Source organism: Amblyomma americanum, chromosome 11, assembly GCF_052857255.1.
Source record: "Amblyomma americanum isolate KBUSLIRL-KWMA chromosome 11, ASM5285725v1, whole genome shotgun sequence".
Lineage (NCBI taxonomy): Eukaryota > Metazoa > Arthropoda > Arachnida > Ixodida > Ixodidae > Amblyomma > Amblyomma americanum.
In genome coordinates this window covers 127,678,104-127,691,495 of record NC_135507.1, presented here as the reverse complement: position 1 = coordinate 127,691,495, position 13,392 = coordinate 127,678,104, and the positions used below count along the sequence as shown (strand labels likewise).

At 52.0% G+C, this 13,392-nt stretch overlaps 2 non-coding genes across 2 annotated transcripts; both read left to right on the top strand.

Annotated features, from left to right (window-relative positions):
- The first annotated feature begins 7,112 nt into the window (after positions 1-7,112).
- On the top strand, positions 7,113-8,924 carry LOC144111580 (small subunit ribosomal RNA). The gene has a single exon (XR_013310107.1). It is a non-coding gene; the product is annotated as a small subunit ribosomal RNA (ribosomal RNA).
- Positions 8,925-10,481: 1,557 nt separating this feature from the next.
- On the top strand, positions 10,482-10,634 carry LOC144111699 (5.8S ribosomal RNA). Its single transcript, XR_013310147.1, has one exon. It is a non-coding gene; the product is annotated as a 5.8S ribosomal RNA (ribosomal RNA).
- Positions 10,635-13,392: the final 2,758 nt, after the last annotated feature.

Below are 13,392 nucleotides of genomic sequence, written 5' to 3'. Positions count from 1 at the left end.
GGACTTTGAATTTTCCGCCATTCTCCCCGGCAGACGCGGTAGGTTTGTTCGGACTTTGAAAACGGAGCACACTGTCAAGTTCGGGAATTTTTTACGGCCGCACCCCGTTTCGGAGGCTTACGAATTTAACATCCGCGGATGGGCCTCGGAGCGGCGAACGGTTTGGTGCCACATACGTCTCTTTCCTTTTGCCCTATCGGAAGATAGGGCAAGCGATAAGTGATCGCCCCGGTACAGTTTCGGAATTTTTCGCGGCCGTCTAAGGTGCCTAGTCTCGTCCGTTCTGTCGGATGCCTTCCGCTTTCCGTAAAACCCTTGATTTATAACGCGCCTTTCCTTCGCAGACAGCACCTAGAAGATCCGAGTTATTTCCAAGCAGAAAGTCGTGTGCGCCGGTCTGATTTCCTGGCACGTGAAAACGGTACAGGAAAGGGCTATGCGTTCGCGTGGCGGGAAAACGGGCATGTCCTTGTGCGAAAGGCTGCAGGCCAGAACGCGAGCCATTCGCATCCGAGATGAAAATGACCTGAGTAAAATGGGGATGACTGCACTGCTTGGTGTGCGAGGAATGCCATTCGTAACGCGAGACCGTGTTTACCGAGTATCTAGTTCTTTCGATGTTCTAAAACGGGCGGGCCGCACAAGCCCGGTCCACAGTTTTCTTTTATTCCGCAAACGTGCGTAGCGCAAAGAATAAGGATGAGGAGGTCAACATTTCTTTTTTCTTTATTTTCTTCAAACCGCAGTTTTGACATATTGCCATTCAGTGAAACATGGTATGCACAAACTGCGGACATCGTCCGCTTCGAAGGATACAGGTGCGGAACAATGTCTAGAAAAAATAATAAAGGCGGTGGAGTTGCACTGTAGGTTAAAAATAAACTTTCATAGAAGTACAGTTTTTCAAGTCTGCGATTTTTATCAATAGAAGCGGTTCTGTGTTCGGTGTTGGTTATCGGCCCCCTTTTGCAAGAATTTTGTTCTTTTCTTGATAGCATACCGATAAGAAACCAATTGTAATTATCGCCTATTTTACCATAACATGTGTTGGAACAATCAGCGGCAACAAGTGACTTTCTCGACATCATTTCATTACATGGTATCTCTAACATTGTTAATGTGCCTACACGTGCTACTTGGGGTCGGGTGAGACCCTAATTGATTCATGCTTGACTAATTGCGACGAACAGGACCCAGGTGTCTTGCTAAGTGATTTTAGTGACCACCTCTTGCTTTATTCCAAGATGGCGTGCACAAATCACTACACCTCGGTTCAGCCTGTAACACAGGAAAAAAAATGAACACATGGTCTCCAATGTGTACTGTCTTTGCGAAATTGACCCTAATGTAGTACACAATAGTCGCAAAAAATAATAGAGCTGCGCTTTTACTGTAGCAATGTTAACCAAGGGCAAAAAAGCGCCAAAAACTTGCGAAAAACTTCTGCTTTAGTAAAGCGCATAAGAGGCCGAAATCACCTGTTTGGCATATTTAAAAAAAAATAATAAACGAGAGAGCTGCCAATTCTAGAACAGCATAAATAAGATAGGAATAAATTAGGTTCGGACAAATATAAATCTCGAATTCATCACTGCAGTGGAAGGTTCTAACGAATTCACTGCGATCCGCAAAACACCTGGCGTACTGTAGAGGAAACTCTACAAAATACCGCAAACAGAAATCCCGGTTGACGATATCTAAACAGGGGCGGGGGGTACTAAGAGGTGAAGCTCTCGCCAATGTAACGAACAAACACTTTTCAACATTTGGAGAGTTTGATGTCGCTGACCAACGGACATTTTGGCGCCAGCTTTATTTCAGTGCAGTTCATTCCAGGTTTCGCTATTGTTCGCTTATCTGGGGAGTCACTGGGAAATGTAATCTTGAAATGCCCTTTTTATTGCAAAAGAGATCTATTCGCTTTGTTGAAAATTTTTCAAGATATCACTCCACATATTCCTACTTCAGCGAGTACTACCTATACAAACGTTATACTGCCAGCGACAGTGTCGGGCGGCATTCCTGGAACTCGTAGCCAATCGACAACAATGGTTTTTGTTTGTTTTTTCCAAATTCACCAACGATATGGGTTTAGACGCACAAATATACAGAAACCAAGAAACAGAACCAACTCTGCTACGCAGCATTTGAACTGGAACCCATCCCGATTTAATTCATCTTTCCCTGTCTGCTTTTCGTAAGCGAGCGAAAAGTCACTTTCTGGGAAATGCACTATAGTTTTTTATTTTATTTTTCCTACTTATATCTTTAGCACATTTGTTTTAATTTTCTTGGTAGGTACACAGTTAGTTTCTACACATATGTTGCATCTGTGTCGGCTCTTGCAATGCTCTGTTCTGATTCTAGAAAAAACAGCGCACACAGGACAGGGACCAAGGGAAGAACCGACGACACGAGCGCTGACTTACAACTGGTTTTATTAAGCGGAAAGTGAACACTATATATAGGAAGGAAGTAGCAGATACAATCAGAGGCAGTCAACGTCAAAGCGGTGTAAATGGCCGATAAAATCGATAAAACCGTAAGGGGTGAAGATAAAACAAGATAAAACTCAACAGATGACAAGCCATGGTGTAAAGAACCATAAAAACGCTAAGACACGTGAATAACACGTACAGTGCCTTGAATAACAAAAAACCGAATACAATCAACAGGTGGAAGGCATGTGAAGGTGACAAGGATTTAAGCAGTGTGAACAAAATTTAGCAACTGACATGCGCTTGAAACGGATAACCAGGCACATAACTCACACATTCATCCGTTTTCTTTTTTTCTTTTCTTGAGAGGTACGCCACTTCTTTTTCTGATAAAACTACAGATGGCGCACTGACGCAGTTGTATTTATTGGATTTTATATTGAAGGCTTCCCTAGTTATTTGATCCGGGTGGCTTTCTATGATTTTGCAGTTTTCAAATTCAGGATGACAAGCACTGCAAATTCCTATGCGGGCTGCTATATGTCCTTTTACCCCCTTTTCCACATCTTTATTACGTTCCCGCAATCGGTCATTACTACATCTGCCCGTCTGACCAATATATTTGTCTCCGCAAGTTAAAGGTATTGAATAAATTACTTCCTTCTGACACGGTACGAATTGTTTACGATGTTTTTTGCTGCATGTTCTTGCTGTCTTGGAAGGAGGGTTAACGCGATTGCAGATATTTTCAAGCTTTTCCGGAGCTGAAAACACCACCTTCACCTTTGCTTTATTCATGACTTCTTTAAGATTATGGGACAGAGCGTGGAGATAAGGGATCACTGCGACTTTTTGTTTCTTTTTTTCTTTGTCTCTACCTCCTTCATTTATCCTTTCTTTTCCTTTCACCCGCTTTTGAAGCTTCTGGGCGACGGAGATGAACAGGTGATTGGGATAGCCTGCCCCTAATAACCTATTTGCGTTGTGTGTCAAAGCTGGAAAGCATGCTGTGAGGACATGACCTCTTGAGCGCGTTAGACATGCAAAGACTCGCGATTGCTCTCTTCACTAATTTCGAATGTGCTGAATGGTAATGAATCACCGGTTTCTTATTACGTGGTTCATAGTTCCAACTAATGTGATGGACCTGGAATTCCAGCTTGATGTCAAGAAATCTGATAGTGCTGTCTACTGGCACCTCGTGAGTTACGATTAGAGGGAACATGGTCGAAGTGAAAGTATGCAAAATATTCTGAAGGTCTGAGTGGAACGCCTGCCTATGGCTATTTATGACCACGAGATAATCATCGACATACCGAAACGTCCTTATAACAGATGAGCTGGGAAGGATGGAAGCCAAGGTCCTGTCTGTAGACGCCAGAAAAATGTCATTGAGTATGGGTGCGAAACATGATCCTATGGGTATTCCAGATTTTTGCAGGTAAATGTGCTCGTTCCATGCACAGTAGGTTGAGGACAGGTACCTTGAAAGTAACTCGAGAAAGCCTTGTACAGACATTTGCAGTGCTTGTCATCCTGAATTTGAAAACTGTAAAATCATAGGAAGCCAGTCGGATCAAATAAGTAGGGAAGCCTTCAACATAAAATCCAATAAATACAACTGCGTCAGTGCGCCATGGGTAGTTTTATCAGAAAAAGAAGTGGCGTACCTCACAAGAAAAGAAAAAAGAAAACGGATGAATGTGTGAGTTATGTGCCTGGTTATCCGTTTCAAGCGCATGTAAGTTGTTAAATTTTGTTCACACCTTCAGATGCCTTCCACCTGTTGATTGTATTCGGTTTTTTGTTATTCATGGCATTGTACGTGTTACTCACGTGTCTTAGCGTTCTTTACACCATGGCTTGTCATCTGTTGAGTTTTATCTTGTTTTATCATCACCCCTTACGGTTTTATCGATTTTATCGGCCATTTACACCTCTTTGACGTTGACTGCCTCTGATTGTACCTGCTACTTCCTTCCTAAATATAGTGTTCACTTTCCGCTTAATAAAATCAGTTGAAAGTCAGCGCTCGTGTCGTCGGTTCTTCCCTTGGTCCCTGTCCTGTGTGCGCTGTTTTTTTTCTAGAATGACTACCTACCAACTCGCCCAGTCTTCCACATTGGTCTGTTCTGATATTTTTTTGTTTTTTTTTCTAGGCACGCATTCAGTTTCTATAGTTATGTTTGATTTGTCTTCTCTTGCACTGTCCTTTTCTGCGATTTTTTAGACGCGTTTTCTCAGTAATAAGAATGGAATGAACGTTTATACTTGAAAGTTGTGCTCTACAAATATTGTGGTCATTATAACGTGTATCTGTGTGTGTATATAAGTGCTCCTTGCTGTTGCGTTCGAGTGGTGCATAGGGCCCAGTCAGGCGGATTGATTTTCGCCGTTCGTCTGCCCTCTGCACCAAGGCACTGTGTTGTCGGACTTTCGTGAATAAAAAAAAGAAAATCTAAAAAAATACGCGTTGCCCCCTACACTACTCCAGCATCCGGAGACTTGGTGTGTTTCTCGCAAGCGAACTAACTGTGGTCAACAAATGTTAAGCTACAGGTTGCCGAAGTCACTAAATGACATTACTCGATGTGACATCGACGTGCTCACTTGTTTTTGTTTTGTTTTTTGAGAAACCTGCCTGAGATATTTTTGTGCGCCTCTATGTCTTTCTGTAATAAGCGGTGTACGGCGTTTTCTTTTTCTTTTACTGTTGCAATCGTATCTTTTTGGGTTTCTTGTTTTGAATTTGTTTTAACCCTGGTTCATTTATAAGCCTTCACTTCCGCCCTGCTGCAGCCTCTGTAACAGCACTGTGGTCGGTCAAGCTGACCCTGAGAAGCTTTTTCCCCTTGTATCTCTCACAACAATTGTATCTCCTTGTTTGTGGAAATAAATTCAAACTCAAACTCGTCCGCCTGCTTCTTCACTAGCCGAAGATAGAGGCGTTCAGGCGGTCTCGCCTGGGGCGGACGCGATAGAGTTTTCAAGTTTTTGCCGCTCTCCCGCAAATCGGAGGCGCACGACTTTTCCATCGCAGGATAGGTCTCGGAGCGGCAAATCGTTTGGTGCCACATTCGCCTCTCTCTTCTTGCCCCATCGAAAGATACAAGCGATAAGCGCTCGCCCCTGCACAAAGGACTCCTCGCCCCGGTAACGTTTGAGAATTTTTTGCGGCCGTACCAGGCATTGGAGGCGTGCGAATTTTGCATCGGCGTATTTGGCTGGAAAGCGCGAAGCTTTTGCCACCCTCTTCGCCTCCGTGCTTTTTATCTATCCCAAGATACGGGCGTTTAGGCTGTCTGGCTCGGGCAGGGTCCAACGACATTTACAAACTTCGCGCTGGTCCCGTTAAGTCGAGCCGTACAATGTTTACATCAGCGTATAGCCCTCTAAAAGACGAAGAATTTGATACCTTTTGCGCCACTCTAGTGCGTCGCCCGGCGGAGTTATAGCAGTTCAAGAGAGGCCGCCCCGGCCGACCCGCGGAGGTCTGGGTACCGCTGCATATATAAGGGGGGCATACCGCCGCGGCAGACGCGGAGGCGTAGAGTGCGCGCATCGTCGGCGAAGTCCGAAACGCGCCTCTCGCCGCCCCGGAGGCGCATTTGTGCATTTGGCGACCTCGGCCCATGGCATTTGCACGAGTTCGCGCACGATTTGTGCGACACTTGATCCGAAAGCGCCTCGAGTACGGCGTTTAGCGCGGCGGCAAAGTCCACGAGTACGGCTCGTGTGGTGCGCCGCGATGCCGGCCTGCGCTGCCGCGCCCGCAATTTGGCCAGGTCCCGCGGCGGAACCGCGGTACCGACAGAGGGGCCGATAGCGCCACGGCAAAGTCCACGAGTTCGGTTCGCGCGGGGCGCCGCGAAACGCGCGCGCCGCGATGCCGCCGATGTGTGCCGCACGATTTGCGCGGCTCTTGCGGCGAAGGCGCCTCGAGCACGGCGCCAAGCGCCACGGCAGAGTCCACGAGTTCGGCTCGCGCGGGGCGCCGCGAAACGCGCGCGCCGCGATGCCGCCCGATGGGCGCGCACGATTTGCGCCAAATTTACGGCGAGATCGGCACGAGTACGGCCACTTACCAACCCACGGAGGTCTGGGTACTTATCGCTGCTACTATATGGGGGTCCTTGTGGCACTGTCGGTGGCGTGCGCCCGAGCGCGCGCGCGCCGTACGGGTCTTGATATGCGGCCTCGTGCCCAGCGTGTCCCCGTCCCGTGGACCCCACGGCATTCGTCTGCAGCCTCATCCGCGTCTGCGATAGGGGCTGGTTGTCGGACGACGCTGTTCCCACGTGTTACGAAGTGTGTTCCGTGCTACCCGGACTCGATTCCGTGCGACTGCGCCGAAGACGCGGGCGTGTCCCGTCGTCTGGCGGCTAGGCCGTCTCGGCTACGCAGCAAGCGCCGTCCAGTGTCTGAACGCCGCGGCCCTAGCGGCCGCGTGCGCACTGGTGGGCGCGTTACAAATGCTTTGCCTAAGGGCGCGTGCTCTCTTGCCGCGCGGTGATAACCGGGCCTTCGGGTCGGATGCCGCAGCGAGCTCGAACGATGCACGGCAAGCGAGAGCTGCCGCGAAAAAGATGCGCGTCGCGCGCCGAGGGGTGAGAGGGGCCCCGATCGGCCGCGACAGGGCTCCCTTGAGGAGCGACAAGGGTTTGCCTATGCATCTACCTGGTTGATCCTGCCAGTAATCATATGCTTGTCTCAAAGATTAAGCCATGCATGTCTAAGTACATGCCGAAATAAGGCGAAACCGCGAATGGCTCATTAAATCAGTTATGGTTCCTTAGATCGTTTCTTTCTACTTGGACAACTGTGGCAATTCTAGAGCTAATACATGCATTGAGCCTGAAGGCCTTTGGCTGACGGGCGCTTTTATTAGACCAAGACCCATCGGGTTCTGCCCGTACTCTGTGGTGACTCTGGATAACTTTGTGCTGATCGCATGGCCATGAGCCGGCGACGTTTCTTTCAAGTGTCTGCCTTATCAACTTTCGATGGTAGGTTACTTGCCTACCATGGTTGTTACGGGTAACGGAGAATCAGGGTTCGATTCCGGAGAGGGAGCCTGAGAAACGGCTACCACATCCAAGGAAGGCAGCAGGCGCGCAAATTACCCACTCCCGGCACGGGGAGGTAGTGACGAAAAATAACAATACGGGACTCTTTTGAGGCCCCGTAATTGAAATGAGTACACTCTAAATCCTTTAACGAGGATCAATTGGAGGGCAAGTCTGGTGCCAGCAGCCGCGGTAATTCCAGCTCCAATAGCGTATACTAAAGCTGCTGCGGTTAAAAAGCTCGTAGTTGGATCTCAGTTCCAGACGAGTAGTGCATCTACCCGATGCGACGGCTCGGACTGAACATCATGCCGGTCCTCTCTTGGTGCCCTTCATTGGTGCGTCTCGAGGAGGCCTGCGCTTTTACTTTGAAAAAATTAGAGTGCTCAACGCAGGCGAGTCGCCTGAATAAACTTGCATGGAATAATAGAACAAGACCCCGTTTCTGTTCTGTTGGTTTTTGGAATACGGGGTAATGATTAAGAGGGACAGACGGGGGCATTCGTATTGCGGCGCTAGAGGTGAAATTCTTGGACCGTCGCAAGACGAACTACTGCGAAAGCATTTGCCAAAAATGTTTTCTTTGATCAAGAACGAAAGTCAGAGGTTCGAAGGCGATCAGATACCGCCCTAGTTCTGACCATAAACGATGCCAACCAGCGATCCGCCTGAGTTACTCAAATGACTCGGCGGGCAGCTTCCGGGAAACCAAAGTATTTGGGTTCCGGGGGAGTATGGTTGCAAAGCTGAAACTTAAAAGAATTGACGGAAGGGCACCACCAGGAGTGGAGCCTGCGGCTTAATTTGACTCAACACGGGAAAACTTACCCGGCCCGGACACTGGGAGGATTGACAGATTGAGAGCTCTTTCTTGATTCGGTGGATGGTGGTGCATGGCCGTTCTTAGCTGGTGGAGCGATTTCTCTGGTTAATTCCGATAACGAACGAGACTCTAGCCTATAAATAGGTGCGGGGTTCCCAGCACCTTACAACCTTCTTAGAGGGACAAGCGGCTCCTAGCCGCACGAAACAGAGCAATAACAGGTCTGTGATGCCCTTAGATGTCCGGGGCCGCACGCGCGCTACACTGAAGGAAGCAGCGTGTCTTTATCCCTGTCTGAAAAGACTGGGTAACCCGTGGAACTTCCTTCGTGATTGGGATAGGGGCTTGCAATTGTTCCCCTTGAACGAGGAATTCCCAGTAAGCGCGAGTCATAAGCTCGCGTTGATTACGTCCCTGCCCTTTGTACACACCGCCCGTCGCTACTACCGATTGAATGATTTAGTGAGGTCTTCGGACCGATGTCCGGCGCGGCCTTTCGGTGCGCCGGTCTGTTGGAAAGATGACCAAACTTGATCAATTAGAGGAAGTAAAAGTCGTAACAATGTTTCCGTAGGTGAACCTGCGGAAGGATCATTACCGGATTGTGCTTGTCACACCCGGCGCCGCCCCCGCTTATAAGCGGGGGAAGGCCTCAACCGCGGAGTTGCGAGATTCTGATGCCGCATCTCTGCAAAAATTGTTACGCCCAGCGGAGGTCCGTCACCAAGGGAATGTCGGACGGACTGCTTCCGTGGGTTCGAACGGCGTAACGCACCAATCTGGTGGGCTTTCGGTCTTCGACACTCGTTGTCGGAGAGACTCGAACGTAGCCGGTAGGCTGGCCGAGGGAAAAGGCCGGCCCGCTGCCAAGGGAACGGCGGCGGCTGCTGCGAAGTACGAAAGGAACCGCAGCTCGCTGGCTCTCGTTAGAGTTGCGACCGAGTCGGTAGGCCGGCCGAGGGAAAGGCCGGCCCGCCGCCAAGGGAACGGCGGCGGCTGCTGCGGAGTACGAGAGGAAACGCGGCTCGCTGGCTCATGAGAGTCGCGACGGAGTCGGTAGGCTGGCCGAGGGAAAGGCTTGCCCGCCGCCAAGGGAACGGCGGCGGCTGCTGCGGAGTACGAGAGGAAACGCGGCTCGCCGGCTCCGGAAAAGTAACTCTTCGCAACAACGCGCGCGCGGCGGGACGCGTGCGGCCCAGTACTTATAAGGAACGGCCGCCGCAAGAGGTGCAGTGCGGGCGCGATGTCTGAAGCCGTGCCGGCGGGGCGAAAGGAGGCACCGGGAAAAAAAGGGACGAGGGGTTGTAATCCCGCATTTTGAACGCACCTGCGGCAGCGGGGTTCTCCTGCTGCTTCGTCCTTCCCAGCCTTCGAGTAGTCTGCCGGTGCGATACCGAAACGCCGTCCATGGCACTGTGGCCGGTGGATTCCTGTTGCGGGAGTAGTCTGACGAACGCCCGTCTGGCGGCTGTCCAAGTACGCGCTGCGTAGCCACGGCTAGGCGGTGCCTGTCTCTTAAGCGAAGCAATGATGTGGCTAAATGGTCGGATAGGGCGCAGCACGAGGGCGCACCCTTGGGGCGGCGGACTCGAGGGGCATTTCTGAGCGAAAGATGACCCCTTCCCCAAAGAGGGCGCAGCGGTGGGCGGCAAAGAACCGTCCACACAGAGCTACCGCTGCTTGGGAGTCCGGGGGTGACGTCGCTGCGAACACAACGGCAGAACAAACGTGCTCGGGGAACGGCGCAAAAGCTCTGTGTTATTGCCCAATTGATGACGAAGTTACCGGTGTGCTTCCTGGTCAACCGATGGTCGTCGGACCCGTGCGACCGCTTAAAGAAAACGGGCTGAACAGCAAACCGTGAACAGCAAAAAAAACGGCACCAGCGAAGACCGGAACTTGAGAGCGCCGTTGCACGTCTGCCTTAGGGTTGCCAAATGCCTCGTCGTCTCTAGCGACGCGCAAGCCATTGTCGCACACAAGCTTCGAAGAGACCTTGCTCGCCTCGGCTTTGAGGCACCGCGCAAGCATGCCGAACGGACGGCTGCTGGAACGTGGAATTGTCGGACGAAACTGCAGTCGGGGAGGCCAGGGGAGGAGCCCGGTGCCTAAAACCCTGGTTGTACTGTACGGAATTGAACAAACCAAATGCACGACTCTAAGCGGTGGATCACTCGGTTCTCGGGTCGATGAAGAACGCAGCCAGCTGCGAGACTTGGTGTGAATTGCAGGACACACTGAGCACTGATTCTTCGAACGCACATTGCGCCCTTGGGTCTTCCCTTGGGTTCGTCTGTCTGAGGGTCGGATCATATATCAAGAGAGACGCCGGCGCCCGGGGATGGCGCGGCCGGCGACTCGTTTTTACCGTGTCGGCAAAGAGGACGGCTCTGTACGAAACGCCGAAGATCCCTCGAAAGACTTTGCGAAAGAGGAGAGTGGGTCGAACCCTTCAGCCGCGCTCCAAGCGGCCGAGTCGGGTCGCCCTGCGCAGACGACGTAACGCGGGACGGCGGCTGCTAGCCGTAGAGCGTCTGGCCTCCGAAGGCGACCGCCGCAGGAAGGGATTACCTGCAGGGAAAGCGCGGTCCCGACGGGAGACGAGGCCGTGTGGACGGGCGGCAAAGCGTTGCCCGCTGGCCCGCGTACGTGTAGCCGAACTGCTGCGAGAAACGCAGAGACGGGAGCGCCCTGTCCGGGCACGCCCGCGCGAGAAGAAGGGAGATCTCTCGCGGGGTGCGGGGAGGCGACAGGCGCGCGAAAGCGTTTCGTGCGCGGCAGTTCCGGGCGAAGCGCAGAGGCGCGCCGTGGCGCGGTGACGAAGGGGTCCCCCCGGACCCGATGCAAAGGGACCGCCTCCTCGAACGGGCGCAAAGTCGAGTAAGGGTCGAACGGACGCGATCTCGTTGCGAGCGCAGTCCGCCGTCGGTCTAAGTGCTTCGCAGTCTCTGCCCCGAGAAAAACTGGGCCACTCCAAGTTGGGGCGGGGGCGACGCAAAACTTGACGATGCCCCTACGCCAGGCCGAGGTCGCTCTCTCGAGGGAAAGAGAGGTGCGGCAGGGAAAAATTCGGCCGCGGCGGTCGGGGGCTCGAAACTCTCTGCGTTATCCGCGCAAACCGCATGCGCGCGGTCCCGAGCGCCGGCCAGCGGCGCCTTCCAGTCTCGCTCGCAGTCGCCGAGGGTGCTGCCGACTGTGAGCGGGGAATGGGCGGAAGGCGTCGGTCGGACGATTGGGGAAGGACGCTCGCGCGCGCTGGACCGCGCCGGAATCGAACGCGAGAGCGCACATCTGTGTCGACCTCAGATCAGGCGAGACAACCCGCTGAATTTAAGCATATCACTAAGCGGAGGAAAAGAAACCAACAGGGATTCCCTGAGTAGCTGCGAGCGAAACGGGACCTAGCCCAGCACCGAATCCCCCGTCCTTGCAGGCGGTCGGGAAATGTGGTGTATGGGAGGCAACGTTCCCGGGAGTTTGCGACGGTGCAAGTCCCCCTGACAGGGGCTTGTCCCAGAGTGGGTGCCAGGCCCGTCTCCGCCGTTGCGCGCCCGGGACGAAGCCTCCCGTGAGTCGGGTTGCTTGAGAGTGCACCCCTAAGTGGGTGGTAAACTCCATCTAAGGCTAAATACGACCGAGAGACCGATAGTCAAAGTTAAACTTTCCTCTGCTCTCCTTCCGATGGGAACGGCAGTTAGCAGTACGAAGAGTACTTCAGGTCTTCGTCCGGCGACACGTTGCCGGTTGGGGCAGCAATTCCAACTTCTCAAAGCAAAACTTATTTATTAAAGACGTGATTGAAATACAAGGTGGTGATGACAAGGCAGTTTAAAGAAAAGGCTGATAAAGAAAGGCTATTTAAAAAAAGGCTGTTAAAAACGGCCGAGCTTGAGACTCGGCGCGCTCGTCCGAAATCGTTGTTTCCCACGGGTTTTAAACCCTTCGATACTTGGGCGGAGCTTTACCAAACCAGCTCTCGCCCAATCTTAACCAATAGCCATGCAATGTACACGTGGGTGGAGCCCAGTGGACCCCGCTCCTCCTGGAACGTGCAGGGCGCGTGACTCCGCGTACGCAGCTCGCTGCATGCACATTCCATCGATTGCCACGCATCGGATTGACAGCTAAGGAATGTCTTCCCCGGGTCATGATCGCTCCTGGTAACAGGTGCGGGGGGGGGGTGGCATTGTCCCCGTGGGCTGTCGCGAGCCCAGTGGAATGCGCCGCTCGCTGCATGCGCATTCGATGCACCGGTTGCCACGCGTCGGGACAGAAAGGATTAGTGCTGCCTTTCACCCTAAGCGCGGGCGACACGCCTTGACGTACATTCCTCGATTCCCCCTCGGGCATGACCGCTCCTGGTAACAGGTGCGGGGGGGGGGGGGGGTCCCATCGGCCCTGTGGGCTTCCACTTAACACCTCCCCACCAAGAATGTTGGGGGGACACTTGCTGTACACCCAACATACCGAAGCCCACAATAGCGCCAAGAATGCGGCCTTCTACAACATACAAAACGCGCGAAAGCAAAAGGGTCCGGGCCCCCACTGGCCGCTGTACCAGCACAAAAAAAAATACACTTCTACATCCTACTAACAATTGGAAGAAGAAAAAAAACATGCTAGGGAGGATACCTTCAGGCATGCAGACGCCAGCACAACTCTTAGGTACACATTTCAGTTAACAGGACGACAAGCACAAATGAAAACCTCTCGTAAAAGCATTACAAAAATCGCACAAGCAACGGCATGTAAATAAATACTGAATGAGGAAACATTCAATCAATGCATAGCTTCATGAAGTTGCATATACACCGCAACGGAAAACAGTTCACACAGAACATAATTAGCACACTGGCATGAGACTGTCCGATCACTTTCAGAGTCACTCTTCACGTTCCCCCACTCTCACTCACTGCCCCATCGTGTGCTCGAGCCACAGGTCGTTTTCACACTTATCGCAGCCTGGCAGTGGCTGAGTGGGTTAAGGCTATATACATTCATTATGCGTTCGTAGCTAACCACCAGGATCGAATACGCCGCCCGGTCGCATAGAAGTGAAGATTAC